This window comes from Protopterus annectens, chromosome 13.part0 (assembly GCF_019279795.1).
Source record: "Protopterus annectens isolate FY-2018-M chromosome 13.part0, PAN1.0, whole genome shotgun sequence".
In the NCBI taxonomy this organism is placed as follows: domain Eukaryota; kingdom Metazoa; phylum Chordata; order Ceratodontiformes; family Protopteridae; genus Protopterus; species Protopterus annectens.
The window spans coordinates 675178248-675204454 of NC_056747.1; positions in this window are offsets into that span (position 1 = coordinate 675178248).

Here is a 26207-nt window from a genome sequence, read left to right on the forward strand (position 1 = left end):
TTGCTAAAAATCTCTAAAAAAGCATTTGCCACTTTCTCTGCCTCAATGCTGGACAAAGCCATCGCCTCAGGGTATTGTGTAGCATAATCCACTACCACTAGGATAAACTTTTTCCCTGTGGAACATGAGGTACTCGGAGGATCCACAATATCTATAGCTACCCTCTGAAATGGCTCCTCAATCACAGACAAAGGCATCAAAGGAGCTCTCACCTTGTCTACCTTTTGGCACTGCTCACAGGTCCTGCAGTACCCTGTTACATCTCTGGAAATTCCAGGCCAATAGAAGTTCTGCATAATACGCCTCTTTGTACGTTTTATGCCCATATGACCTGCAAAGGGAATATCATGGGCTATGGCTAGAAGTGCCAGATGGTAGGCTCTAGGCACTACCAACTGCTGTACTCTCTCACCTTCCAGCCCTCTCTCAGGGGTCCACTCTCTGTGTAGTAACCCTTTGTCCAAATGTCCTGATTCCTCCCTTCCTTGAGAATCAGGTGCCTCCCTAGCTACTTGCCTCAGACCTTGCAATGTAGAGTCTGAGAGCTGAGCCTTTCTCAATTCTCTCCTTGTAACCCTTCCTAGCTCCCCTTCCACAGGAAGTCTGGCATCCTCTGACAGTGATGCCTCACTGTCAGCCTGGGTACTACTACTCACTCTGTCCAAGGGACCATCAGTACCCACAAGCAGCTGTGGCTTGCCTTCAGTCTCACTGCTACAGAGTAGCTTCCTCCCTGAAGTAACCACCTCACCATTCCTGGCTGCAAGTATGTAGTCTGTCTGGGTCTCCCCAGGCTACCAGACAGCTTGTCTCCAAGCCTGACTACATGTAACTACACAAGCACAGGGTACTGCACTATCAAAATCATTCCCCATCACGACATCAAACACACCTACTTGGTGGTTTCCTTTTCTACCCTCCCAGTCAAGGTGAACCCTAGCCAAAGGTATTTTAAATGGGATCCCTCCTAAAGCCCTGACTGGAGTGGACTGTCCAGGCAAGTAGTGCTCCTCTGTAACCATTGCAGGGTTTACAATGGTTATATCAGAGGCTGTCTCTCTCTTGGCAATGGCCTCTTTGTCATTCACTACAATAGGATATAGCCTCTGGTGGTAGTTTGGTACCCTTGTTGTCCCAAGACAACCTACTATTGGCATTTTGTCTTTCCCACTTACTGGCTCCCTCACCTTTTGTTCCCCACCTTGCCTCCATACACACCTGTATGCCACATGGCCCCATTGGTTGCATTCAAATCATTTAACCCTAGCTCCTGGATGTGTACCTGGACTAGTTGCTTCCCCTGCTACTGGCAGATTCTGTTGGGGCAGTCTGTGCTGCCCACCATGGGTTCCTTTAGACCCATGAGCAGTACTGGGGGTCCCCTTCCTGTGCAGGGCTGCCCTGCTTGCCATGTATAGGTCTCCCTTCCTCCCCAATTCATCTGAAGTAGCACATTGTTTATCAGCTAACTAGATCCTCATGTCCTCAGGCAAAGTGCTAAGGGCTTGTTCCCTCACCAAAAGGTCTGCCAGCCCTTCAAAAGTGGTGACCTGACATCCACCTATGGAAATAAGTGTTCAATTCAGCAACATATTCACACACACTCTCTTCTGCTTTGCGTCTGTGCTCACGAAACTTTTTCCTATACGTTTCAGGTGTTAGCTTAAAAAACTCTTATAGACAATTTTTTACAGCAGTACAATCAAAACATGCAACGTCAGACATTTTAGATAATACAGTTACAGCTTTACCATGGAGTAAGGGGGTCATGAACCGTACCCAAAGCCCTTGGTCAACTTCATACTGTTTACATACCCTCTCAAACATTTGAATGAAACTATCAAAATTATCCCCCTCTTTAAACTGCGGAAGAAATTTACTGACCTTTTGTGCTTCTGGGTCCAGTTACTCCGTTTCCCATTACCTCCATGACTCTGGCAAAGAGTCAGCATCTCCTTCTCATGCTGTCTCTGCCTCTCTTTTCTTCAGCTTTTAGGCATTACAGTTTCTTATTCTTCTCACTCTCTAGATGCCTCAGTCTCTCAGCTGCTTCTAATTCCACATGCCTGGCCTCCAACTCAAGTCTCTTTAGCTCCAGCTGGATTTTTAAGTCCATTGCAGAAAGGTTGAGCTGTCCATTCTCTGAGGGTATTATAACTCCACTGCCAGTCTGATCATCTTCCTGGTTGCTGTTTTCTGATGCAGCTGCAATCAGGTCTGCCTTAGTCAGGTTTCCATGCACTAGTCCCCTAGCCTGGCACATCTACGCCAGCTTGCTCCTTATCAGCTTTCCATACTCCTCTGCTGACATGCTGCCTGCTCACCCTGATTAACTAAGCTAACAAAAGAAATAAAACAATTGTGATCTGAACTCAGAGTATTCACTGTGTGGCTGTTTTAGAGTACAAAACACCTTCAAAGCTCACTGTACACAAGCTACAGGATTCACTCTTCCCACACCACTACAAGCCAGTTAGTATTTGCCAACTAATTAATATGTGATGTGGATATCCCACCACTGCCACCAATTAATATGTGATGCCCATGCTCTGGCCCAGCAATTAAGGAACCTCAATCCTCACCACTAACCCCAGGGAGGGTATCTCATATATGAGGAAAGGATAACAAATACACACAGTAAAGTGCAATTTCCCTTAAGAGCACACACAGATCACAGTCAGTCCGGGGCTGGTCACTCCCTTGCTCTCCAGGTCCACAGAAAGACTCCCCACTGGTACAGCTATAGGGTCCAGATCTCAGCCTAGTGTGCAAGCTAAAACCTCTAGCACCCTCTGTCCAACCAGTGCTTCATGTCCCTGCACACACACATGCACTTTGAGATAAGTTTATACAACCACACAGACATTCCTGGGGAAGGCTGGCATAGTTTCTCCAGCTGTGCCCCTTTCTCTCAGACTATATGGTAGTTCCACTTGCCACCACCCACTAATACTTATCAGCTACTCAAAGGCCCTTAAAAGGGTGTCCAATTATTACTGTGCAATATTATTATCCAATTGGTAGTATAGCCCAGGACTAAAGCTATCAGAATGGCTTTGTACAATTTTACCAAAGGCATGCAAGTACTCTTAAGAGCTTAAATTATCTCTACACAAAACAGCCACAGTTGAAAGCTTTAAAATATTTAATAATGAATAATAAAAGCACAAGATAATACTTTTTACTACACAGTGCTAGTCAAGAGTTGAGATCACACAGAAATACTTCAGTAGTACAGTTCTGACATCACAAAAAACACGTAGTCTAATCTTTCTAGTTCCTAGCTATTTCTAAAAGAAAACACAAGTCTAAGATAACTTACATATGAGCAAGACAGTGCTGTGAGTTGGATGATCAAGACAAAAATGCTTAATGCCTTCTGATTCTCTCTGTTTAAATTGCTATTGCAGTCCTGATTCCCATTACATAATTTTTTTACACTTTCCTGGTGTTCCCAGGCTGACAGAAACTGCATTTACATTCTTTTACACCTAGGCAGAAACCAGAGCAATAAAGGACATTCCATATGTAAATACTGGTCATTAACTTTAGCCTTAAAACAATAGCCAAGAAGCCTTCATCTAGCCGGAGCCGAATTGTAAACATCAAAGACAGTCATGAAATAATTTCAGTTTCAAAGGACAGACAAGAAATGCTTGACTTAGCTTTCTTTACAGCAGAGGGCAATGTTGCTACATTGTTTTGAGTTCAACATTTCACAGCATATTCTTTCATTTAAGAAAACAAGCCTGTAATTCAACATTCATATTTACAAATGGGCACTGGAATTGATGAATTCCAGGAAGCGGTAGGCCAGTGTATTGGTGCATGAGTAGTTTTCCCAGTTGATGGAGGGTTAGTTGACTTCACCTAGTATGAGAGTGTTGGGTTGGACCCTAATAGTTTCCAGGGTGCTTAGGAACATGGAGTGAGATTCTTGGGACATTGTTGGGGACCTACAGCAGGCTATGACCTGAATTGCCGTCTTACCCAATGTTAGTTGTACCTGAAGCATCTCAGATGCATTATGCTGGGCTACTAGTTTGGAGGTGTGCATATCCTTTATGAATATGGAGAAGCCACCGCCTTTGGAGCTTCGGTCCATGATCTGGGGCCAAAAGGTATGGAATAAGTTATAGCTTGGTAGCACAGGGGTGCTTTCTGCTGCTTTAAACCAGGTCTCCGTTACAGCACAAATGTCAATGTTCTCCATTTGGTGAGTGCTTCGAGCAAGTTCGTCTCTAGCACTGAGAAGCATGACCCTCAGATTGCATTTATTTATAGCTGTTACCATGGTAATTTGGTCTTTGGAGCATCACCTAAAAAAGGCACTATAGGGGTGGCAAGAGCCATAGCCGGTATCCGGAAACCCAGGGGTGACAGATACTGGCCATATCTGGCAAAGCATCGAGGTCTGTCAATCATGTCCATAAACATTCGTTCTTCATTACTGCAAATTAACATGATATAATATAATAGATTACACAATATCTGTCTTTACTTAATGCACTGTTATTTGTAAGCAAATTATCTACACATGGATCATTTATTTTGCAATTCCAAATTCCTGAATATTTTACTTATGTAGTGAAGATTAGAATTAAGGGAACATTGACTATTAAGTGTTGTTGATGTATGAAAATGTATAAAGTTACACACAAAAAATTGCCTTGAGTTGTCAGATATTTATACACTCATTTTAATGATTTTCATTTGCAGTGGTTGGAATTAGTGCTCATTACATTTTTTTTTTATCAGAAATTATTTCCAGTTGAGAGGAACTATTATGGGAACATCTTGTGCTCATTATACACAGTGTTATTTAGGTTTTTGTTTTGAAAGAACACTTATAATGCCAATTCCAACCATTTTTGTAATCTGTGGTTATGTGGTAGCAAGCATTTTTTGAATGTGTGCTAGACGATCTTCCAGGATACTAAAGATGATTTGACAGAGTCTTGCATTAGCTTAATAACACTACATCTGGTATAAAAGTTCCTGTCAAAAGTGATTTATCTGATACTGAATTGCTTGATTTTTGGGTTTCAAAGCTCAGGGATAGTACATTTCAGATATTTTATACCATAAACCATTTTCTAAAAATTCTCTGCTCAAATCTGCTAGCAGTCATCTACCACACAGTGAAAAATATACCAAAATAACAATTCATGTGGATAAAATATACCTAGTCCTGTAATACTGACTTGGATAAATGAATGAATGGTTTGGCTCATAATTTTAAGCATAGGAGATAACACAGGAATTATGATGAATTCTGCCAAGGTGTAGAGTAGCCATGATGAAAAGGGGAAGTTTATTACAATATAAAGATAGCAGCCTCTACATCCACTGGATCTTTTGGATTTATTTTTATCTGTGGGGCTAATATGCATGGTATTCAGTCAGTGATAATAAATAATGACTTGTTTTGCCAGGTTACAGACATCTGAGGTTTATTTTCCCAGAATCTTGTCAATCTGGATATAAACATTGACATAATCTAGCACATTTATTAAAGAAACATAAACATGTCGGTGGATTATAGACACCCTCTAATTTGAATAGAATTAAAGATTTTCCATGTGGATATTGAACTGTGTGCAGTAAACTGATCCAAATAAATTTTTTACTATTAAAAATATACAAAATATTTTTATATTAATTATTTTTCTTGTGATACCAATTGGTTGGTCAATTTATACAGTAAATTGTGTATGTGGTGCTTTCTACATGGAACACAGACCAGTGCACCATTTAGATTGAGGATTAGGGAACATTTTAGTGACGCAAGATGTTGAATGCACTATATAAACAAACCACACAATATAACAGGGTTTTCACTTTTATGCTCCTAGATAAAATTATATCAGGTATGAATGCTAATAGGAATCTGCATAACAAGACTGATTATATAGAATGATCACAGGTAATTAATACACATACCTAGCCTAAACCAGAATTAAATGATGTCTTTTAATTTACAGATTTCATAAGTTAGTGTCTTTTGTTCCAATAGAAATAATGGCAGAATTATATTTCAGGTACAGTACCAGATAATAAAGAATTAGCTTAATTCTTTGTATATATATATATATATATATATATATATATGTGTGTGTGTGTGTGTGTGTGTGTGTAAAACAAATGGTTCCGTATTATCATTATAGTCCTTACATTTTAAACTTATTCATGAGCTTTTTTGTATTGAGATTTTTAGTATTTTGTTTTATGATTTTTGAGACACTCTTTTGGTAGCTAATATATTCAAATATTAGTATTGTAACTTGTTTTGTATCACCCATGTTAATATTAATTTGAATCCAAAAATTATGGTTTTGAACATGCCAACTAGATTAACTGATGAAACTGATTTAACTTACCAAAGCCAGTCTTTTTTTGTCTTCCTTGGCTTGTTATTAAAGGTATTTTATCTAACAGGTGGTTTCTGTAATGGCAGTTTGGATTATTTCCATTTACTTGTAACTGCACATGGCATGGTACAGCCACACAGTTTTTGTTGCAGTGCTTGGTTATACCCCATTGCAGAAAGTTGATGAATGTCTGAGAGTAGGCCTCTCAGGGAGAGAGAACTCTCTTTGAGAGGAATTGAACATGCAGGTAGATTCCTTGTGCAGATCCTGTAGTCTTCTACTGGAGCTGCAGATTCAGGAGTAGTGTCTAGTTTAGAATCCAGAACTGAGGCATTCCAGCAATCGACCTATTTGCCACCCAAGAGAATGCAGTTCCCTGCCTCCACTGCCTCATGTAGCAGGTCATACTTGCCTCTCCACATTCAAACCAACTAATTCCATAATAATGAACTTCATGTCTTGGCATATGCTTTTCTTGGTGGCTATCACGTCATCTCATTAGACATTAGAGCTTCCATCTATTGTGTATAACGAACTTTATCTGTTCTTTCAAAAGGATCAAGGTTCCCTTCATAGGTTCATAGGTAGGTACTAGGCTATCTGCCTGAGGGCATTTATAAGCCTAGCCAGAGTGTGTCAGCTTTTGCCGCCCCATTGAATAATTAACTGAGCCTCTGTCAAGAAGAGCTAATAAAGTGATCCCAGGGGTGTATTTTCTGTTATCCATCCACTCGTCAAGGTTTCTCTTGAAGAGTGTTAATGAGTGGCTCTGCCTAATGTAGTTAGGAATTTTGTTCCAAAGCATGGGGAGTCTCTGTGACAGGAATCTATCCCTCTATTTATTGTTGTGGCAAGGTTTAGCTCACTAGAGCAAGTGGCTCACAGTGACTTGGATTTCTTTAGGTGGAGCATGTCCATCAATTCTGAATTGGGCATGGCTTTGCAAGTCAGGCAGAGATCACCTCTGAGTAAGCAGTATACCACTGAGTACAACCAGAGTTTTTCCAGTTGGGCTGCATAGGACATATGTTTGAGGCCAGTAATCCTCTTGGTGAGGTACTTTTGTGGTCTTTCCAGCTGTTGGAAGTGTCTTGTGAGGTACATCCCAAATGGGGCATTGTACTCTATGATGGGTCTGACGAGTGATGAGTAGAGGGGCACTATAACCTCTTTATTTCTAGATGCGAACCCTTTAGTAATTAGATGGGTTACATAGAAGGATTTCCTAACTACTTTGGCAATATGATTGTCAAAGGAGAGATTACTGTCTACCTGGGTCCCCAGATCTCTCATTACCTCTTTTGTATTAAGGGGGCTGCCACCTATGTGGTAATTCATGGGTGTTTTGTTTTTCCCAAACGGGATGACTATGCATTTTTTGGCATTTAGCTTGAGACCATGACTTTGACACCAGGTGTCTGTCTCAGGAAGGCCCTTTTGGAGAATGTCCGTGTCAGCCGGAAAGTCAATTATGGCTCCCAGTTTGCAGTCATCGGCGAACTTGGTTAGCCATAGTCATCCTGTGTTTGCCTGTACTTCTGAGAAGTATATGCCAAAGAGTAGGGGGTACCAGGACCGAGCCTTGTGGGGCACCACTTGTGACTGGTTTAGAGTCGGACCTGGAGCCCGCTATTCTTACTGTGTGAGTTCTGTCTGTAAGCCAGTTGGCAACCCATCTCGTGACATAGGGGTTTATGTTCAGGCTGGTGAGTTTTTCTATAATTCCTGAGTGGGGAATGATGTCAAAAGCTTTGGCGAGGTCAAGGTAGGCTGTGTGAACCACCTTCCCCTCATCTATGGCCTTCGTGACTGTCTCAAAGAAGTCAACCAGGTTTAGTAGGCATGATCTGCCCTTAAAGCCGAACTAGGTCGGGTCAAGTGTTTGGAGGTTCCCAATGTCTTTGTTAATGAGTTCCATGATGATGCGCTCCATAGCCTTGCAGACCAGGCTAGTCAGGCTTATGGGGCAACAGTTACCGGGGTCAGTTGTGGCTCCTCCTTTGTGGATCGGACTAACCATTGTTGTGCACCATTCTATGGGCACATAGCCTGTGGTTGAACAGTGTGTTTAGGTGGGGGGTTCGTTTGTTCTGTAGTTCATGCAAGACGCAGCCTGGGACACCATCTGGCCCCATTGATGCTGGTCTTTTGGCTTTTTAAAGGACTGTCTTCACCTGTGCATCTGTGATTTCCGGGATACTACACTTTTCCTGTATTATTGTGGGCCCTTTTGGGGGTGAGAGGGGGGTGAAGTTTGCACTGAATCTATCTGCCAGGATGTTGGCAATATCAGTAGGTTTAGTGTATTTTGTGCTATTTTGCACTAGTTCAGAGCATATCTGCGAGTTGCCACTTAGATTCTTGACATAGCTAAAGAAGGCTTTTTGGTTATCTTTCGAATCCTTGGCTAGTTTTCTTTAGAAGTTAGGCTTAGATGATTTTATGAGGGACCTTAGTTTCTTACTGATCAGGGATGTCTTTCCTTCTTGAGATTTGCTTTTTTTCTGAACTAGTTTCCTCCTCCTATTGTACAGCCTGTTTATAGCAGGGGTCCACCAGACTGGTTTTCTTCTCTTAGGGGAGTGAGTCTTGGTTTTGCTAGGGATGGCATGATCCATGCATCCTTGTAGGTGCTCATAGAGTGCATTTATAAAGGTTCCTGCATCTTGGACACTGTTATCCTTTAGCGTGGGGGCTGTGAAACTTACCACCTCTGTCTTAAGTAAGGTGAAGTTTGCTATAGAAAAGTTTTTCACTGTGGTTTCCTTGGTTGGTGGTGGTGGTGTGGACATCCAGAGTGATTAGTTTATGGTCTGATCTAACCAGTGACGGATTGTCCTCCGGTGCGGAACACCTGTTGCCCATGTTGGTGATGATCAGGTCCAATATGTTTTCACCTCTGGTTGGGAAGTTTGCCAGCTGATTCAGGGCATTTGAGTTGATAAATTCCAGGAAGTGCTGGACCTGGGAGTTTGTACTTGAGTAGTTTTCCCAGTTAACGGTAGGATAATTGAAATCGCCCAATATCAGGGTGTTCGGTAGGACCTTCATGTTTTCCAGTGCCTCCAGAAAGGCGGAGTGGTGGTCCTGGGTCATGGAAGGGGATCTGTAGCAGGCCACAATTTGCATTGCAGATTTCCCCAATGTTAGTTGCACATGGATGATCTCAGAGGTATCATGCTGCACCACTAACCTGGAGGTGTAGGTATCCTTGATGAATATGGATACACCCCCTCCTTTTGTGTTTCGGTCCATGTTCTGTGGCTGAAATGTGTGGTATGAGTTGTAGCCTGGTAGTGCTGGGGTGCTCTGTGGAGCCTTGAACCAGGTTTCAGTTACTGCACAGATGTCGATGTTCTCCATACTGAGGAGTGCTTTGAGCGTGTGCATTTTGAGATTTAAACTCCTGGCGTTGAGTAGCATAACCCTCATTTTTTTATTTGTGCTGTTTACGGAGGTGGATTTGACTTTTGAGCCTTGCCTAAAAAAGGCACTATGGGGGCAGCAAGAGCCTTGGCCAGTATTCAAAAGCCTAGGGGTGACAGGTGCAAGCCGTCTTTTGCAAAGCAATGAGGCTTGTCGAACATGTCGTCCCAGGCAGATAGACACTGGCTCCCCTTTGCATGTCACCAGAAGCTTAGCCAATTGTTGAAATTAATCATTTTTTTCTTTATACTGCGGTATCATTCTTGGTGTGGGCAGGACCAATTCACATTTCCTCCCAGGAACTTGAGCCATTCCTGAGGAGATAGAAACCACAGAGTTAGAAACTAGGGAAGAAAATATCCTTCATATCTTGGATGTGCACCGTCAGCTCAGGTTTTCTAGGTTCATAGTTTTCTACTAAGCTAAAGATTGCTGGGGCTATTTTAAGCCTACCTATGCATCCTAAGTCTTTGACAAGTTCTGGTACCCTTGATAAGTGTAAGCAGGGGCTTGGGAAATGAAACATTTACAAGCAGGTGCCTGGGAGATGATCCACGTACAGACTGTCTGTCTGTGTATATTACAGACAAAGGTGCCAAACCAAGGACGAACTTCCTATTCCCCATCCAGCTGTCCAACTTGCACTTGAATTGGGTTAGGGAGAAACTCTGCTCCCCATTATCTGAAGTGGGTGTAAGAACGGAGTAAAAAAAAAAAAACATGTTCATCTCCTTTGCTCTAGGTGTGGGGGAAGAGACCATACTTGCCAAAGATACATTTTCTTTTACGTTCATTTAGCTCACTACCATGATTATATCTGTGCTGGCTTTCAAGAAGCTGCCATAGCTACATGACTGTCAGTTTGTCTTCAGTAAGAATTATTGTTTCAGTCATGACCCAGGGTGTCAGGCCTCCTTTGGTATCTTGTCTTGTCTAAGCCTTTCTTCTTCTTGGCTGTTCTCTATCTCCTTTTACACTGGTGGATTTACTGCTTTGGATTCAGCCTAATCACAGGCCTGCAAACAAATAAATCCAAACCAGCCAGACATTGAAAATGTTGAAACACAGGTGTCCAGTAGGAAGGTAGCTGGAATAAAGAAGCTGAACCACGACAAAGTAAAATCTTTTTTAATACAAAATGGTGAGCGCTTTCGCAATGGTAACCATTGCTTCACCAGACAGTTCATTCAAACAGCAACAGCACTTAAATACTTTAATTCATTACAAGAACAACCAATCCTACCACTCAAAGTTAATTCAGCACTCAGCAAGCAATTAATTACTATGGTTACGTTTTGCCCTTGGTTAATTACTGAAGTCAGAAAAATTCTGTTTAAAAACCACATACACAAAATGTAAAGACAAGGACATGTGCATAAATATAAATAAAATACATAGAGGGCCGAATTCACGAAGGCTTGCACGGAGTCTAAGAGTAGAGTAAGACTCCATGCAGCCAACATGTCCGCTGAGTGATCCAGGAACAGCCGGTAGGGGTGTGCAACAGAGCTCTCAAAACTAGTCCTACATGGACAGGGCTTGAATATGCAAATTACCTCAATTGCAGGTGAAAGCTATGCAAATGAGGTAAATTTGCGATCCAGAAAACCCGAACCTGTCCGAGTAGGAGTCGTGTTATTTGCAGAAATGTACTCAGTTGACAACTGAGTACGGTTTTGCAAATAGCAAAACGGAGCCGACAGCTCCAAAAAAAGGATGCATTTACAGGAGGAAGCATGCCAATGGCCAAAAATACGGCCATTGGCAATGTGAAGTGATGCAAAATAAAAATAAAATAACTTTTTTTTTTTCATCCCGATCTCCGGGGTTTAAGCATAGCGCAGCGCCCTAAAAACCAGAAAATCAATAATTAAGATCCACAAATGTGGATTTTATTGCTGATATGAATTTACAATGCAAGTGAATGGCAGGCTGAAGACAACATGGCCACCGCGTAGAGGTTGCTAAGGGGGGAAGCTCAGTCTAAGACTCAGTCTAAGAGATGTAACCATGCATTAGTAGGCAATCCTATGCAAATGAGGGTTAGGATAGTGAATCACAAGTTTACATAGCAAATGAGCACAGTCAGTGGAGTGTAGGAGTAGGATAAGGGGAGTAACAGAGTAGAAGATAGGTGACATCATGAGGGGGGTATGTATAAAAGAAGTGAAGCTCGTTGGAGCAGAGTGGCATGTGTCGGGTGACATTTACATATCATTGAAAGAGGTGTGTCAACAGGTAGGCTAGGTAAAGTAAAGAAATTGAAGGTGTATGCCATGGATAACACCAAAGTTTCTTGCTGAGCATGCATGGGCGCATGTGCGCGCCAGTAAACCCAAGTAAAACAGTGTGCACGCGTGTAAGCCGGAGTAAGCATATGTAAGGCTGTGTAAACAGTTGTAAGCGCGTTTGCGCCAGTGTGCATGCATTTTAACAAGAATAAGCAAGTTTTAGTCCGTGTAAGCATGTGTGCACGCTGGTGTGCGTGGCACTCCCCCCAAGGAAACAGAAAGGAAAAAGGAAGCACACCAAATAGTAGGAAGTTACCAGGGAGTACTAGCAGAGCTAGCAGGTGAAAACAATCAGAATAAGGCAATTACAGAGGCAGTAGACTAGCCCAGCCCAGCACTTAAAACTCTGCAAACAACAGTCCATTATGTTTCTCTCAAGAGACACTGCAGTAAGCTAATAGAAGTGAAAATTGAAAAAGCTTTACTGAGACAAAAAATGTTAGGGGCTGCCATTGCTGTTATAAGGCGACATATGCAACATGCTGAGGGTGGTGATAATGCAAATGCTGCTGGACAACCCACAGTGAGGAGATGGCGAAGAGTGTACAGGCCCAAGGTAACCTACCAGGGGCTACATGAGCTGGAGATAGTGGAGCGCTATAGAGTGGACAGAGACCTCTTGCAGCAAATTGTTGAGCTGTGCAGGCCACGCCTCACACACAGAACCAACAGAGGGGAACTGATCCCAGTGGAAACCAAGGTATGTGCTGGCCTAAGAATATTAGCAACAGGTACCTTCTAGAGACCAACTGGTGATATAATGGGGATATCACAGGCATCAGCATCCAGGGTACTGCACCAGTTCCTGGATGCCATGTCAGCACATGTCAGTGATCATGTATATTTCCCCAATTCCCGTGAGGAATTGGCCAGCAATATGCCTCTCTTCCAGCAAATAGCGGAATACCCTGAGGTAGTGGGTGCAATACACTCCATGCACATACGTATCAAAGCACCAGCCGGTGAGCGGGGTAGGGTCTACTTCAACCGCAAGGGCTTCCCCTCCATCAACTGCCAGGTCGTGTGTGATGCCCAGAGCATAATACTGAATATGTGTGCTGGCTGCCCTGGAAGCTACTATGATTCCCATACCTGGCATCTGACGCAGCTGTATCAGACATTTGCCAACGGGGACATCCCACATGGTCACCTAGTGGGGGATGCTGGCTATGCACTGGAGCAGTGACTGATGACACCCATCAGAAACGCACACACACCTGAACAGGAACACCATAATGAGGCACACGCACAAACACGAAATGTAATCGAGCGTGTGTTTGGGCTGCTCACGTCATGGTTCCGGTGCCTGGACACATCTGGTGGAGCCTTGCAGTACTCACCAACTACATATACCCAAATTGTCATGGTATGTGCTATGCTACATAATATGATCCTGCCAAAACAGCTGCAGCAGGACCAGCATAGGCCTGGGCCAAACAGCCCCCCACCATTGACAAGGCCATCACAGGCAGAGCGTGACTCGGAGGAGGAACAACCTGAGCCTGCCCCAGTAGGCAGAAGGAGGCGTGCCCAGTACGCTTTGGCCTTGGCAAAGAGGCAACACATAGCACATACACTGGCTCAGTAGGAACTCTGGAAAATATACCTCTCTCTGACTCGCACATTTAGTAAAAGGGATGCCTAAGTTGACACTACCTGCTTCCATGCATGTATAGGGAGTGTAGTATGTACATCCAACATAGCCAGCCCTGCAGCACCACCTGAGGCATGATTGCCATGTGTTAAGCAATATAAAGCAGTGCTAAATAGCATTTACCACCATGTAGTATATGTAAAGAAAATCGCACACACCAACTAGCACAACTGTGGTCAATGTTGAGTAATATTGGTGAACGTCCAGCAATGTATGTTAATATTGAGCAATGTTGGACAAGCTGGGTCTAAGTATATGAAGGTCTCTCCAAACACCATTATATTGGGTGACTTCAACTACCCAAACATTGACTGGGAGCATTACTCAAGCCACAACACCCTAGCCCAAAGGTTCCTAGAATTTATAAACTCAAATGCTATGGAACAACTAGTCACCACCCCCACGAGGGGATAACATACTGGACCTGGTCATCACCAACATGGGGACTCTATGCTCCATACCAGAGGTATTCCCCTCATTGGTAAGATCGGACCATAAATCAGTCTCACTGGATATCCACATCCCGATCCCACCCACAGCCCAGAAAACCACAGTGAAAAACTTCTCAAAAACTAACTTCACACTTCTCAAAACCGAGGTGGAATCCTTCAAGGCCCCCGGGCCAGTGGAAACTACGGCTCAAACTGCAGAATCCTTTATAAACGCATTCTATGGACACCTTCAGGAATGCATGGATCATGCTATCCCAAACAAAACCAAGACCCAATCATCCAAAGGCAGGTGTCCTGCCTGGTGGACCCCAGCCATAAATAAGCTGTACAACAGAAGGAGGATGCTACTACATGATACAGCAAAATCCCTAAAAGGGAGCGCATCTCTGATCAGTACTAGCAAAAAACTACGATCCCTCATACAATCATCCAAGGCCAGCTTTGAGAGAAAAACTGCACAGGACACTAAAAATAATCACAAGGCATTCTTTAGTGATGTTAGGAACCTGGGTGGCAACTCCCAGATATGCTCAGAGTTGGTCCAAAATTACAAAAAATACAATGAACCCACAGACATTGCCAACATCCTGGCAGACAGGTTCAGTGCAAACTCCCCCCCCTTCCCCCCTAAAGAGCAAATATCTATCCCAGCAGAGTGCTGCCTCCCTGACATCTCAGATGCTCAGGTGAGAGCCGCCCTCTACAAAGCAAAAAAACACAGCATCAATGGGACCAGACAGTGTCCCAGGCTGCATCCTACATGAATTCCAAGAAGAGCTAAACCCCCACATAAAGCTGTTGTTCAATCTCAGCCTTACTACAGGATATGTACCCAAAGAATGGCATACAGCAACAGTGGTCCCACTCCACAAAGGTGGCGCCTCTACAGACACTGGAAACTATCGCCCCATAAGCCTGACTAGCCTGGTCTGCAAAGCTATGGAGAGGATCATCATGGAACTCATAAACAAAGACATTGGGGACCTACAGACACTGGATCCTACCCAATTTGGCTTTGTTAAGGTCAGATCCTGCCTCTTAAACCTGGTTGATTTCTTTGAAACGGTCACCAAGGCCATTGATGAGGGGAAGGTAGTCCACACAGCCTACCTGGACCTCGCAAAAGCCTTCGACACAATACCCCACTCGGGCATCATATATAAGCTCTCCAGCTTAAATATAAACCCCTTTGTCATAAGATGGGTTGCAAACTGGCTCAAGGACAGAACCCACATAGTCAGAATTGCTGGAGCCATGTCAGACTCTAAACCAGTTACAAGTGGCGTCCCACAAGGCTCAGTCCTGGGACCTCTCTTGTTCGGTATATATTTTTTGGAGGTTCAGGCTAACATGGGAAGACTGTGGCTGACCAAGTTCGCAGATGACTGCAAACTGGGCGCCATAATTGACTCTCCAGCTGACATAAGCATCCTCCAAAAGGGTCTCATAGAGATGGATAACTGGTGCCAGAGCCATGGCCTAAAGCTAAAAAGTGTATAGTCATACCCTTTGGCAAAAACAAAGTGCCCACAAATTACCACATAGGTGGGAATCCATTAATTATGGAAGAAGTAATTAGGGACCTGGGGACCCAAGTTGACAGCAATCTCTCCTTTGACAACCACACTGCCAAAGTGGTTAGAAAGACCTTCTATATAGCCCACCTTATCATGAAAGGATATACATCTAGATCGAGGGAGGTCAGTGTGCCCCTTTATTCATCCCTCATCAGGCCCATAATTGAATACAATGCCCCATTTGGGATGTACCTTACCCGACACCTGCAGCACTAGAAAGACCCCAAAAGTGCCTCACAAAGAGGATCATGGGACTCAAACAGATGCCATATGCTGCTCAGTTAAAGAAACTCCAGCTCTACTCAGTTGCATACCGCCTACTTAGAAGCGATCTATGCCTGACGTATAAAGCCATGTCCAACCCGGAATTAATGAGCATGCTCCACCTCAGAAAATCCAAATCCCTTAGAGCTACACGCTCGAGGGACTTGAACCTCAGCACAGAAATAAATAGGACATGCTGGAGGGACAGATTCATAACCCAGAGGCTCCCTTCGCTCTGGAATAGAATCCCAGTCCATGTTAGGCAGAGCCCCTCACTGACTCTCTTCAAGAGGAATTTTGACGAGTGGATGGGAGATCGTAAGTTTACCCCGGTGATTACTTCGGTGTCACTACTAGACAGAGGTACAGTAAACTTACCTTAAAAAGGGCACAATAAAATCAGTTCAGAGGGTGGCGAAAGCCAAATACACTCTGGCTAGGCTTGTAAATGCCTTAGGGCAGATAGCCTAGTATGAACCTGTGAACCTACGTAGGGCATAGCTGAACAAAAGCCAACATGCTCATAATTGCTCTACTGGCCCTTAAGCAGTCTGGTCTGCTCAGTATGAAAATATAAAGCAGTGATGGGCCTCGAACCCAGGATACTGTGCACTATAGTCATAGTACTGAACCACTAAACCATGACAGTATTGCAGTGGTCAGCCTGTATGAAGCAATGTTAAGTCTATGCAGAGTATTCCATGGAAACCCTGTAGGCACAGTATAATCCCTGTCGAGTTATGACACAAAGGTGAGTCCCGCAGTAAGAATTGAACCTGACTTTCAACACACAGTCGAAATGTTAATATTGGACATGTACACATACATCAACAAATGTAGTGGACCTCAGACAGCAACATACTGAAAGGTCACACTGGGCATGCTCACACACTTGAATAAATGAGACAAATGTCAGGCAACAGAACACTGACAGTCTGAACTGGGCATGCTCACACACTTATGCCATGTCGGAGTACAGCAGTGGGCCACACATATCAGGCAGTTGCATGTGTTAACCCAGGAACCTCTCACTATCCATCAATCTGCCCTGTGCACACAGTTATATGACAACAGACACATTTATAATATAGTGGAACCCTGTCATAATCAAATATGTCCTGCAGATACCTAAGTTCACAGAAAGTGGGAAAGCAAAGACGATAAAACTGCAAACAGTACCAGAAATAAATATTGTGCATCCTGAACATTATCATAGGTTCAGAGGTTGATACTAGGCTATCTGCCCTAGGGCATGTACAAGCCTAGCCAGAGTGTGTTTGGCTTTCACAACCCTGTCAAAGTAGAACACTGTGCCTGTGAATAGTAGGTCACACAAGATAGCCCATTTACGTTTAGTGTATTGTGCCTCTGTCTAGCAGGGACCCAGAAGATATCCCATGGGTAAACATACGATCACCCATCCACTTGTCAAGATGTCTCCTGTAGGTGGTCAGTGGTTGGCTCTGCCGATGCGAAACCGGGATTACAATCCGGAGTGAGTGGAGCCTCTGGGATAAGAATCTGTCCCTCCAGCATGTCCTATTAACATCTGTGCTGAGGTATATGTCCCTGGAGTGTGTAGCTCCAAGGGAGTCAGATATCCTGAGGTGGAGCATGTCCATTAATTCTGGGTCGGATATTTCCTTAAACTACAGGCACACAACATATCCGAGTAGGTGGTAAGCGACTGAGTAGAGCTGGAGTTACTGTATCTGAACTGTGCAGGGCATCCGTGTGAGTCCCTACATCTGCTTGTTGAGGAACATTTGTGGCCATTACAATTGCTGCAGGTGTGTTGGGTAAGGTACATCCCAAATGTGGCATTGTAACCAAGCATGGTTGTGATGAGTATAGGGGCACAATGACCTCATTTGATCAACATGTAAATCCATATGGGATAAGGTGGGCTATATAGAAGTTCTGTCTAACCACTTTGGCAATGTGATTGTCAAAGGCGAGAGTATGAACAAGTCGTGTCCCCAAACCCCTAACAACTACTACCGTATGTAATGGATTACTACCTATGTGGTAATGTGTGGGCATGTTATTCCCAAAGGGGATGACTATGCAACTAATGGCATTTAGCTGTAGGCCATGGCTCAGGCACCAGTCATCCTATCTCTGTGAGACCCTGTTTGAGTATGCATGTGCTAGCTGGAGAGTTGATTATGACACCCACTTTGCAGTCATCTACGAACATGGTCAGCCATATTCCTCCTTTGTTAGCCTGTACGTCACACAAATATATACTGAACAAGAGAGGTCCCAGGACAGAGCCTTGTGGGATGTCATGTGTAACAGGTGTACAGTAAGACATGGCACCTGCAATATAGAGCATGTGGGTGCTATCCCTGATCCAGGTAGCAATCCATCGTGTGAGATATGTTGATATCGACGCCGGTGAGCCTATGCATAATGGCCGCGTGGGGTATTGTGTCAAAGGGTTGTGCAAGGTCCAGGAAGGCTATGTGGACAACCGTCCCTACACTGATGGACCTGGTAACTGTTTAAAGAATATGAACAGGTCCAAGAGGCAAGATCTGCCCACAACAATGCTGAAATGTGTAGGGCCCAGTGTCTGTAGGTTCCCGATGTCTATGTGCATGAGTCTCATTACAATATGCTCCATAGCTGTGCAGAACAGGCTAGTTAGCCTTATAGGCCGATATTGTCTGTGGTCCGTTGTGACAGCAACACTGTGGAGTGGGACCACTATCGCTGTACGCCATTCCATGGGTACATATCCTGCAGTAACTCTGATATTGAACAGTGACATAATGTGAGGGTTACGTCTGTCATGAAGCCCGTGTAAGACGCAGGCTGGGACACCGTCTGGTCCCATTGATGCTGTGTTGTCCGCTGTGGGGAGGGCAGCACTCACCTGTTTATTTGTGATGTCAGGGAGGTTACACTCTGTTGGGATGGACAGTAGCACCTTAGGGGGGATGGGGGGGGGAGACATCTGCACTGAACCTGTTTGCCAGGATGTTGGCAATGTCTGTGGGTTCAGGGTATGTTTAGTCAGAATGCAGTAACTCACAGCATATCAGTGAGTGTCCACCTAGGTACCTGAATTAATTGAAGAAGGCCTTCTGAGTGTCCTACGTGTCTGGTGCAATTGTCCGTTAGAAGCGGGCCTGACATAAATACATGAGTGATTGTAGCTGTCTGCTAGTACAGATCACCGATGCCTTCCCTGTCTGGGATTGTGCTCTATCATGTAGTAGCGTCCTCCTTTCATTATATAGCTTATTGATGGCCGGGGTCTACCAGACAGGTCCCCTGCCATTGGAGGAGTGAGTCCAGTTGTCATTTGAGATAGCACGATCCATGCAGCCCACTAGGTGTCCATAGAATGTGCAAGTAAAGGATTCAGCAGTCTGAGCCATACTTACCACTGTCCCAGGGTCTCTGAAGGATACCACCTTGGTTTGGAGAATTGTGACGTTTGCTTTTGAGAAGTTCACCAAGATTACCCAGGATGGGTGTGGGGATGGAATATGGATGTCCAGTGAGATAAATATATATTCTGATCTTACCAATGAGGGGTATATCTCAGTTGTGGAACATAGAGTCCCCATGTTGGTGATGATCATGTCCAATATGTTGTCCCCTTTTGTGGGTGTGGTCACCGGTTGTGCCATAGCATATGAGTTTACAAATAGTAGCAACTGTTGGGCGAGGGTGTTGGGGCCTGAGTACTATCCCCAGTCAATGCGTGGGTATTTGAAGTCACCCAATATAATGGTGTTTGGGGAGACCTTCATATTGTCCAGTGTTCCCAGGAAAGCCAAGTGTGGTTCCTGAGTTTGGGCGGGTGGTCTGTAGCAGGCAACAAACCAAAAGGCAGATTTGCACAATGTTAGGTGCATATGTATGGTCTGTGATGCTTTGTGCAGTGCTACCAACCCGAAGGTATGTGTATCTGTGATGTGTATGGATACTCCCCCTATTTGTTTTGGCCATTCTGAGTTTTGTGGTCAGAAAGCATGGTATGAAATATAACCTGGTAGTGCTGGTGTGCATTTGGGAGCCTGAACCAGGTGTCTGTTAGTGCACAGATACCACTATTGTCCATACTGAGGAGATTCCTGAGTGGGCGCAATTTGAGAGTAACACATCTGGTGTTGAGCAGCATTACCCTCAGTGTCATGTACTCTGTAATATCTATGGAGGTGGGTTTGTCTTTTGAGGCCTGCTTAAAAAAGGCAGTATAGTGGTAGCAAGTGCCTTAGCCAGTATTTGAAAGTCCAAGGGTGACAGGTGCAAGCTGTCCATAGGGAAGCTTACGTGGCATGTTGAGCATGTCACCCCAGGCTGACAGACACTGTACCCCCTTTGAATGACACCAATATGTTAGCCAACTGTTAAACGTGATCAGTTTGTTGGTATACTGTGACATCATACTTGGTGAGTGTAAGATGCTAGACAAGGTCAGGGTCATACTGGCCTGGGCTACATGATCAGAGAGTTCCTCTATGTATCATGTCATGTGGTCCAGGGAGGAATGTCTGAGGTTATACGCACCAGCATGGACAATGATGGAGCCAGTCCTGTACTCGCTTTGGAGTGACCTGAGTGCATGTGTTATGTTGCGGATCCTGGCACCCGAGAGAGAGCTCAAAGTGACTATTCCCTTGTTTGGTCTGGTGAGTGGGACGTCAGTGTGTCTGACAATAAGTGTCACCTATTACAAGTGTATTAGGTGTGTTGTTTAGCCCGAAGGGCAGTGACTGTGTGGCATACACTGACATTGTGAACTATGTGATATGTGGGTATTGTAGTGGGGTAGCAGTTGTTTGTGTGTCTGCTTTGGAGGTCTCTGCTGCTTAGGCAGAGTTTATGTAGAGCCTCCGAGTATGTTTATGTGTGATAATGTGGGTTGATTGCTGTCACTATAGGTTTATGTGAGACTGATATGTGGTGTGTGTGGTTACCTTCACCACCTGATAGACTATGCCAGTCATGGGTCGAGAGAGCTCAGCCTCCTGTATGTCAATATTGTTGCATCTCTCACATATATCTGAGTTTGTTGGGAGGAGGAGAGGGTTGTCTGTGTACATGAGGTAGATGTGACATTGTATCAAAACCAAAATATTCACTAGCTGGACAGGAGAGTACACACGAAACCGACCCCTAGACATGCCAGGATATTATGATGACATACTCCGTAGCCTGATCACAAAGGATCAGTAGGGTGTTAAGTGTGTAAAAGAGTATAACAGGGATTAGTGCTCAGGTTTGTTGGTGTTTTGTAAAGAGTAGCTGAGAAGGAGTCCAGACTGAATCATGACACCTCCTTCAGCTATGTCATAAATAGCAATGTACACTCATATATGACCTGAGTCAGGGCCAACTGTACCTGACTGACAATGCCGACATCCTGTCAGACAGGCCCATATATACATACCCACCTCCCACTGACGATAGTCCCTGTCATCATACCAGGAGATATCACATGTAGAATGGCTGAACATCTCCTCCCAAAGCCAAAAGCATGGCAGCAATTGGATGACATTGTTTCCCAATATGTGTCATGCATGAACTACAGAACAAACAGACCCTGCACCTGAACAGTCTGTTGAGCCTCACCCTCTCCACAGGATCTGGAACCGTTGAATGTGTGGCACTCCCCACAAGTGTTGGTGCACAACACACCATGGGAAGTATAGTCCAGTAAGCCTATGAAGTCTGATCTGCAAGGCCATGGAGTCCATCATGGTTGAAGTCATAAACAGAGCTATTGGAAGCTGACAAACACACAACCCTACCAACTGTGGTATGTTCATGTGCAGATCATGGTTCCCAAACATGCTAGACTGTTTGCAAGGTAGCCACCCAGGACATACATTACTGAACAGAGCTACACATGTCCCACATAGACTTTGAATAGCCCTTTATCAACATCCCAGACACATGTCGTATCCACAAAACCAACAATCTGTGCATAAATATGTGTTAAACATATGAAGGAATGTCAATGTGTCCACAGATAGATCCCACAAGGTAAGAATTATGGGGTCCTGTTCAAGCTGTTGACACCTGCCGACCCACATGGCTCATTCCTGGGATTGCATAAAACAAAGTGTACACACATTACCATGTCCAGTCTGATGATGTCAGCATCCTACAAATACAACAGGAGAAAAGAAACCACCCAGTAAAGCATATAGCGTGCTGTGTTAATGCGTATCTCTCTAGTATCATAACATAGGTAGGGGTTTGAATCCTGCAAATGCTGACAGTGTGTGTTTGGGTGTGTGTGTATGTGTATGTGTGTGATTTCCTATGACAGGAGTGCCCTTTTTGGAGACTGGGAAAACACATTAAAAGAGGTACATTCCTCTTTGGAAAGTCTGATGATGGCAGCATCCTACAAATATAGCAGGAGAAGAGAAACCACCCAGTAAAACATATAGTGTGCCATGTTAATGCGTATCTCTCTAGTATCATAACATAGGTAGGGGTTTGATTCCTGCAAACGCTGACAGTGTGTGTTTGGGTGTGTGTGTGTGGGGGGGGGGTGTATGTGTGTGATTTCCTATGAGAGGAGTGCCCTTTTTGGAGACTGGGAAGACACATCAAAAGAGGTACATTCCTCTTTGGAAAGTCTGATGATGTCAGCATCTTACAAATATAGCAGGAGAAGAGAAACCACCCAGTAAAGCATATAGTGCACTGTGTTAATGCGTATCTCTCTAGTATCATAGGTAGGGGTTTGATTCCTGAAAATGCTGACAGTGTGTGTGTGTGTGTGTGGGGGGGGGTGATTTCCTTTGAGAGGAGTGCCCTTTTTGGAGACTGGGAAAACACATTAAAAGAGGTACATTCCTCTTTGGAAAGTCTGATGATGTCAGCATTCTACAAATATAGCAGAAGAAGAGAAACCACCCAGTAAAGCATATAGAGCGCTGTGTTAATGCGTATCTCTAGTATCATAACCTAGTTAGGTAGGGGTTTGAATCCTGCAAATGCTGACAGTGTGTGTTTGGGGGTGTGTGTGTATGTGCATGATTTCCTATGAGAGGAGTGCCCTTTTTGGAGACTGGGAAAACACATTAAAAGAGGTACATTCCTCTTTGGAAAGTCTGATGATGACAGCATCCTACAAATATAGCAGGAGAACAGAAACCACCAAGTAAAGCATATAGCGCACCGTGTTAATGCATATTACTCTAGTATCATAATATTAGGTAGGGGTTTGAATCCTGCAAATGCTGACAGTGTGTGTTTGGGTGTGTGTGTGGGGGCGGGTGATTTCCTATGAGAGGAGTGCCCTTTTTGGAGACTGGGAAAACACATTAAAAGAGGTACATTCCTCTTTGGAAAGTCTGATGATGACCGCATCCTACAAATATAGCAGGAGAAGGAGAAACCACCCAGCAAAGCATTTAGCACGCCGTGTTAATGCATATCTCTCTGGTATCATAACATAGTTAGGTAGGGGTTTGAATCCTGCAATTGCTGAGTTTGTGTGTGTGTGTCTGTGTGTGACACAGTTGGTCAATGCAGTGTGGGTTTTGCTTTTACTATGGTATGACATATCATGATTAAAGCAGTATGTGCATTGCACACAGCAGGTATCTGCATGGCAAATAAATATGTGTACATGTGACCTCAATCAGTACATAGGTGTGAAGTCTGCATACTACAGGAATAGATTTGTTTCCTTTGACAGATTGTGCCACTGCTTCTCAGATCATAGGTCACGTATGTATGTATGTGACAAGCCCGGCCACTGTAGTGATCTGTGTCCAAGGTCATCTGTGCCACACACACCCATGACAGTTACTATAGAGTACTGTAAGTGAGGGTACATGCCTGGGGTATATGTCATACATGTTCATACACAACGATGACTGGCAATAATGGACAGTCATTATAGGTGTACAACAGCCCTGTGGATATGCATTCAGGCCCCTAATGTCTTATGTGACACACCGAGGGACTCCACGATACCTATGGATATGTGGATACCAAGGGACAGATGACATAACACGTGGCTGTATGTACACATTGGTACCCAACATACATGTTGAGGGCTACCACCTACGTGGTACTGTCGGGATAGTATGTATAGTAAATGTGGATGACTATGCCATAGTCAGCTTACTGCTATACAGCATGTATTGGACAACAGGTATCTGTCTGTATGATACCCTTGTGTAGGATATGCGTCCCATCCAGGGAATGCATTGTAGGCCAATGCATGCATTTCCAGATGTGGATGGACATATCCCTAGTGTGTTTGCATGAACCTAAGAGGGCTGTATGCCAAATGGGTGTGGTCCCAGGAACGGGTGGCGGTCAATACCACTGGTTATTGTTATAGTATAGTACCGGAAGGATCCAACTGTTACTGAGTTCCCTACAACTGTGTGTCATTTGTCAGGACATCATCTAATGATTGGTTATAGTCATGCTGTTGAGGTTGTGTATACTACCAGACTGCAAATCATTGACAGATATTAACAGTATCACCGACAGTATAGTGTCAACCCATGTCATACACACATGTGTACCCATGTTAGTACAGATCTGTAGTATAATGCATACTGGCCATCGAAAGATACTATGAGATGTTAATGTGTACAACGGGGTATGTCACACGTCCCATGTGTCCACTATGAACGTACATGCAGACAGTGCGCACCCACCATGTTCACAGATGTACACCTGCTAATCTATAATGCACACATCACACATGTACTGTCCACTCACTAACACATGCTGGCAACACTGTACACTTCAGCTACGTGGCACATGGGTGGACAATACATACTGAGACCTAACACTGGTGTAAACAATGCTACATTGACAATCACAGCTGTGATGCATAATGCCTGCTCAGATATACCTACAAGGATATCATTACACTTTCCTGTTGACAACTTGCTAATATTGCTACACTGCTATAATGTCACCTTGTGCATCAGAACCATGTTAGCCTGTTCCTGCATCAATGTTACAGATGACAGGAGGTGGCACAGGTGTCATCATATGCTCAGGGTGTGCTGTTGGTTTGCCAGAGCCTGACATTGACCCATTCAATCAACATGTGTGTGTGTGTGTGTGTGTGTGTGTGTGTGTGTGTGTAGGACAACAGTACAGCATGGGCCAATGTTGATGTAATGTGTGTATGTGTGAGCCCTAGTTGTTTGGTTAATGTGTGTGTGTCTGCATGCACACAGCTCCACCATGTGGCTGCCATATACGAGAGGTTGTGGGACAGCCACAGACTGTACCTGCTAGGCTGTACAGATCACTGTCTCTGGCCACGGACACGGTACCTGTGCCTGGCAGGGTTGCTACGGGCAGCATTGGGTACCAACCCTGACTGGGTACTATCATCAGAGGCAGAGGTATGATGACTGGACCCATGTCATTGCTGGGACTGGCCAGAGCCATGTGCACGTGGTCTACTAGGATGGTCAATGGACAGGCCAGGTACTGCCACTACGGGAGCGGCTGTGATCTGTGTGCCATCCGCAACTACTGCCAGCTGTTGCTGTTGCTGGCATGTGTCCGCGTCGACGTCTCAACCATCCCGCATGGTCCTGGCTCATGGAAAACACATTGTGGAGGGTATCTACTGTCTCCCCCCAACGTCTATCAGTGACCTCGGTGTAATTCCAGATGGCACCGGCAAGGTCACGGATGCTGTCATTGATAGTGGTGTAATGGGCCCTCTGCACCCTTAGTCCCTGTCTGGTGTACCATTCCATACGTGCCTGTGCCTGCACTACAGCCCGGAACATACTGGAGGTTGTAATACCTCTGGGGGCACATCTGCCAGGGGCAATATGACCAGTGGTGCTCCCCCGAGAACCCCTGGACATCCGCCTATGTGGTACCATTCCAGGAATCCGGCTATGGCTGCTGTGAGGGGATGCAAGTGCCATGGGTACCACACTCTCCTGGTCAATGCCAACTGTATGCTGTCCCTCGGCTAAGGCCATTGGTGATGAGAGATGTATTGGCAGTATGAGTGTGTGCATAAATGGGGTTGAACGCTGTGTAATGTCGATTGGCAGACCAACGACAGACCCTGTCAAACCTTCCTGTGCCAGAATACATGTCTCATCATTTCCACTATTAGTGGCAGTGACTTCAGGTTCTCTGCTGCTTTCAGCCACCCCAACTCAGCACCTGTGAGAGGAAGACAGGAAACA